Consider the following 5,227-nt stretch of genomic DNA (forward strand, 5'->3'; position numbering starts at 1 on the left):
TGAACCCGGGAGGCAGAGGTTGCAGTGAGCTGAGATTGTGCCACTGCACTCCAGCCTGGGCGACAGAGCAAGAGTCCATGTCAAAATAAATAAATAAAATATAACAGGATGTTTGGCCAACTTTCCCAGCTGGGGCCCTAGCATCAACCAACAGATGTGTACACGAACACACCTTCAAGTGATTCCAGCCCCAACTTCCACCTCCTCTAGCTGAGCCCCAGACTCTAATTCCTGTCCCATGAAATCCACAAAAGACATAGATATTATCGTTTGAAGCCACTATTTTAGGATAATTTATGACATGCAGTAGTAGAGAGCTAATACAGGAGTTCTCATTTTCTTTGTCTTTTCTAAATACCCCGTTTTGTTTTTTTCTTTAGTGTTACTCCACCCCCATTTATATCAGCAATAATTATCCCACTTTCTGTCTTTCTTTTTCTTTCTTTTTTTTTTTTTTTTTGAGAAGAGTCTCGCTCTGTCACCCAGGCTGGAGTGCCGTGGCCCGATCTCAGCTCACTGTAACCTCACCTCCCGGGTTCAAGTGATTCTCCTGCCTCAGCCCCTGGAGTAGCTGGGATTACAGGCGCCCACCACCAGAGCTGGCTAATTTTTGTATTTTTAGTAGAGATGGGGTTTCACCATGTTGGCCAGGCTGGTTTGGAACTCCAGACCCCAAGTGATCCCTCTCCTCAGCACCCCCAAAGTGCTGGGATTACAGGCGTGAGCCACCACGCCTGGCCTTAATTATCCCATTTTCTACAGTGAACAGAGATCAGTTTTATAAAAAGAATTGGCAAGTGTTATGTTAAAAAAAAAAAAAAAAAAAGACAATTAGGCCAGACTGAGACATCTTGATTTTCTTTTTTGTTTTTAATTTAAGTTCTTTCTACTCCACTAGAAACAATAATATTCAGCAAAGGATTATTCTTCTTAATATAAATGTTTATCAAATACTGTGTTAATACAAAATAGCAATTTCACAGACACAGAAAGGGTCCAATACCAGCAGGACATTTTTTAGAAGTCATGTCACAAACGCCACTCTCAGACATTGTAGACATTATAGGTCTATAAAAGTGAATATGAAAGACAATCATAGAGTTGCTGTTTTCCCCCACCCCAGAGAAAGGCCTTAAGAAGCAGCGAGGCCTGCACCTGCAGAGGTGGGAAAGTTCCTAGTGGAACCTGGCAGTGTAAACAGGACTAGTGGGCAGTGCATTCGGTGAAAGCCCGGAGCCTGAAATTTGAAAATGCTTATGTAGGCAGAGTAGCCCTTCCAACATTGATTGCCCTCCTTCCTTTCTCTAGTGTATTTAATCTTGCTTTCTTTTTCTTTTTCTTTTGAGACAGAGTCTCACTCTATCACCCAGACTGGAGTGCATTGGTATCATCTTGGCTCACTGCAACATCTGCCTCCCAGGTTTAAGCGATTCTCCTGCCTCAGCCTCCCAAGCAGCTGGGATTACAGGTGTGTGCTACCACAGCCAGCTAATTTTTGTATTTTTAGTAGAGATGGGGTTTCACCATGTTGGCCAGGCTGGTCTCGAACTCCTGGCCTCAAGTGATCCACCCGCCTTGGCCTCCCAAAGTGCTGGGATTACAGGCGTGAGCCACCACACCCGACCTATTTAACCTCTTTCTCCTGCCTTCTAAGCCCTCCTGACCTGATGCTGGCTTAAGTTCAGGGCTACACTGCCTACTGGGTCTCTAAGACCACCTAGCCTCAAGGTCCCCCACAAACATGGGCCATCACGAAGACAAGAGGCCATGAAATGTGATCCTGTATTCCTCCCAGTGGGGTCAGGGTTCTGGGTAACCAGATTCTTGGAAGCTCCTAATTTCTTTCTTCTTACCTGTCCCCACATGGCCTGGGGGCACTCTGACTCCCAAGGCATAACACCATGCTGAGCCCTACCAATTGCAGCAAATAGACACTAAGTGTCTATTACCAACAACTATGGCTTTCTGGGAATGTACCACTAAGAACAGCTTTCGGAACTTAGGATTCAGAACCACTCATGGGTCATAAGATCAATCTGGTGGGTTGCAACCAGCAATTTGAAACCATGACATAAGATGGGATGGGATAGGACAGGGCAGGGAAGGATAGGATAAGATTGGATGGTGCTAGGATTTGTGTCCCTCCAAATTCTACGTTGAAAACCTAATTCCAAGATGATGATATTAAGAAATGAAGTGTTTGGGCAGGGCGCAGTGGCTCCCAACTATAATTGCAGCTCTTTGAGAGATGACCAAGGTGCGCAGATCATTTGAGGTCAGGAGTTCAAGACCAGCCTGGCCAACATGGTGAAACCCCGTCTCTACTAAAAATACAAAAATTAGCTGGGCGCCATGGTACGCATCTGTAATCTCAGCTACTTGGGAGGCTGAGGCAGGAGAATTGCTTGAACCTGGGAGGTGGAGGTTGCAGTGAGCCAAGATCACACCATTGCACTCCAGCCTGGTCAACAGAGTGAGACTCTATCTCAGAAAAAAAAAAGAAAGAAAGAGAGACGGAAGGAAGAAAGGAAGGAAGGAGGCCACAATGGAAGGAGGCTACAACAGAAGGAAGGAAGGAGGCTAGAATGGAAGGAAGCTAGGACAGAAGGGAGGAAGGAAGGGAGGGCTTGGAAGGTCATTAGGTCAGGGAGGCTGCACCTTCATGAATGGGATTAGTACCCTTACACAAGAGGCCTGAGAGAGCTGCTTTGCCCATGTGTCGGCCATGGGAGGAGACAATGAGAAAACACCACCTAGGAACCAGGAAGCAGCCCTCACCAGACACTGAACTTGCCAGTTCCTTGTTCTTGGACTAATCAGCCTCCAGAACCATGAGAAATACATTCCTGTTGTTTATAATCCACCCATTCTATGGTATTTTGTTATAGCAGCCAAAATAGACAAAAGCTAGGACAGGATAGGATGGGATAGCAAATATCAGAGCACATCACCAGTCAGTCCTATTTCAGTAAACTGGAATCAATGTGTAAAATGTATTTTTTTTTTTTAAATGAAGTCTTGCTTTGTCGCCCAGGCTGTAATGCAGTGGTATGATCTGGGCTCACTGCACCCTCCACTTCCTGGGTTAAGCAATTCTCCTATCTCAGCCTCCCGAGTAGCTGGGATTACAGGCATAAGCCGCTGTGTCCAGCTAATTTTTGTATTTTTAGTAGAGACGGTGGGAGGGAGTTTCACCGTGTTGGCCAGGCTGGCTTCGAACACCTGACCTCAGGTGATCCACCCACCTCCGTCTCCCAAAGTGCTGGGATTACAGGCATGAGCCACCTCGCCCAGCCTGGAAAATGTATTTCTTAGTATGAGTCTTCATCAAAAAGGCTTGAAAAACACTGCCCTATGGGAGTAAACAGAAGACGGCTGACCTCTGCCACCTGGACCCTGGGTGATGAAATGGGCGGGTCACATGATACACAGGTAAACCCAACACCTAACCCATAAGGGCTGCTGGCCCCAGCCAGGATGTAGCACCCTCTCCTTTTAACACTGCAACAGGGGCAAAAATCTGCAAGTCCATCAGGAAGCCAGATTTGCAAAGAGAAAGTTGTCAGGACAAGCTGAAGGTATGTGAGCAGACAGACCTCCACTCAGATCTGTGATAACCAGTCATGGCTGCGCCGAGTCCTGTAGCTCCCAAATCCTCATCCCAAAATGCCAGATGGATAAAAACAGTCACCTATGTATGCACTCATAATGCTTTAAATAAAATATTGCCTAGTTAAGGTATTTAAATGCTTCTTTATCGTGTGGGTGCTGGTGGAGAAAGCTCTGCACAGAGATGGACGCTATAGGAGACAGGTCCACAGCCCACAGCCTCCTGTCTGCACAGTCAAGCCCCCAAAACAAAGGGCTTTCCCAGAACTGAGGTTACAGAGGCTGCCAGGCCGCACAGGAGGCTTTGACCACAAAGTGTCCTTGCCCACCGGAGAGACTTCCAGCCTTTGCCCATTCCCTGCGGTGGCCTGATGGGAGGCAGAGGCAGAGAACATCAGTGTTTGTGTCTTCAGACCTACCAAAGCTCAGGACGAATTGACAAAATCAGGGATCCAGCAGCCAGGACACGGGGTTACTAGGAGGACTTACGGAAATGGCCTTTATCTACCTGGCCTCTCAGGGAGCAAAACAGCTGGGTGTTGTGGAAAGAAGCAGCACGTGACCTCCAAGGACCGTGAGCTGAATTCCAGGCCCCGCCAGAACCAGCTAGATGACCCTGGACAAGTCACTTAACCTGTCTGCGCAACCTCAGTATCCTCATGTAGCATGAAAACAGTAATTTTGGCCGAGCACGGTGGCTCATGCCTGTAATCCTCACCCTTTGGGAGGCCGAGGTGGGCGGATCACTTGAGGTTAGGAGTTCAAGACCAGCCTAGCCAACGTGGTGAAACCCTGTCTCTACTAAAAGTACAAAAATTAGCTGGGCATGGTGGCAGGTGCCTGGAATCCCAGCTACTCAGGAGGCTGAGACAGGAGAATCACTTGAACCCAGGACGTGGACGTTGCAGTGAGCCGAGACTGCAACACCACACTCCAGCCTGGGTGACAGAGCCAGACCGTGTCACAGAAAAAAAAGAAAAAGAAAAACAGTAATTTCATCTTGCGAGGTTCTGGAAGAGCAAAATACAAGAAGAGGGATGCGAATGTGTGCATGTTCATAAGTGTGCATATTATCTCTTACACTGGTAAGAAGGGAGATGGTGTGCAGAGATGTATTCATGGGATGCAGGTCGTGGTGTGCCTGTAAATTAGCTCTCCAAAAACAGGAAGCTCTGATTTGTAACATTTGCCCATGAAATTAACCAAGGAGTGGTGTAAACACTCACACCTTGGTTAATTTCACCCTACCAGTCTTCTAATAACTTGCAAAAGCCTGACTATGTAACAATCCGTCTCCAGCGTGCCCTAAGGATGTTTCTTTCTTTCTTTTTTTTTTTTTTTTGAGACGGAGTTTCGCTCTGTCGCCCAGGCTGGAGTGCAGTGGCCGGATCTCTGCTCATTGCAAGCTCCGCCTCCCGGGCTTACACCATTCTCCTGCCTCAGCCTCCCGAGAAGCTGGGACCACAGGCGCCCGCCACCTCGCCCGGCTAGTTTTTTTTTGTTTGTTTGTTTTTTTGAGACGGAGTCTAGCTCTGTCGCCCAGGCTGGAGTGCAGTGGCCAGATCTCAGCTCACTGCAAGCTCCGCCTCCCAGGTTTACGCCATTCTCCTGCCTCAGC

This window comes from Colobus angolensis, unplaced genomic scaffold (assembly GCF_000951035.1).
Source record: "Colobus angolensis palliatus isolate OR3802 unplaced genomic scaffold, Cang.pa_1.0 Scaffold667, whole genome shotgun sequence".
In the NCBI taxonomy this organism is placed as follows: Eukaryota; Metazoa; Chordata; class Mammalia; order Primates; family Cercopithecidae; genus Colobus; species Colobus angolensis.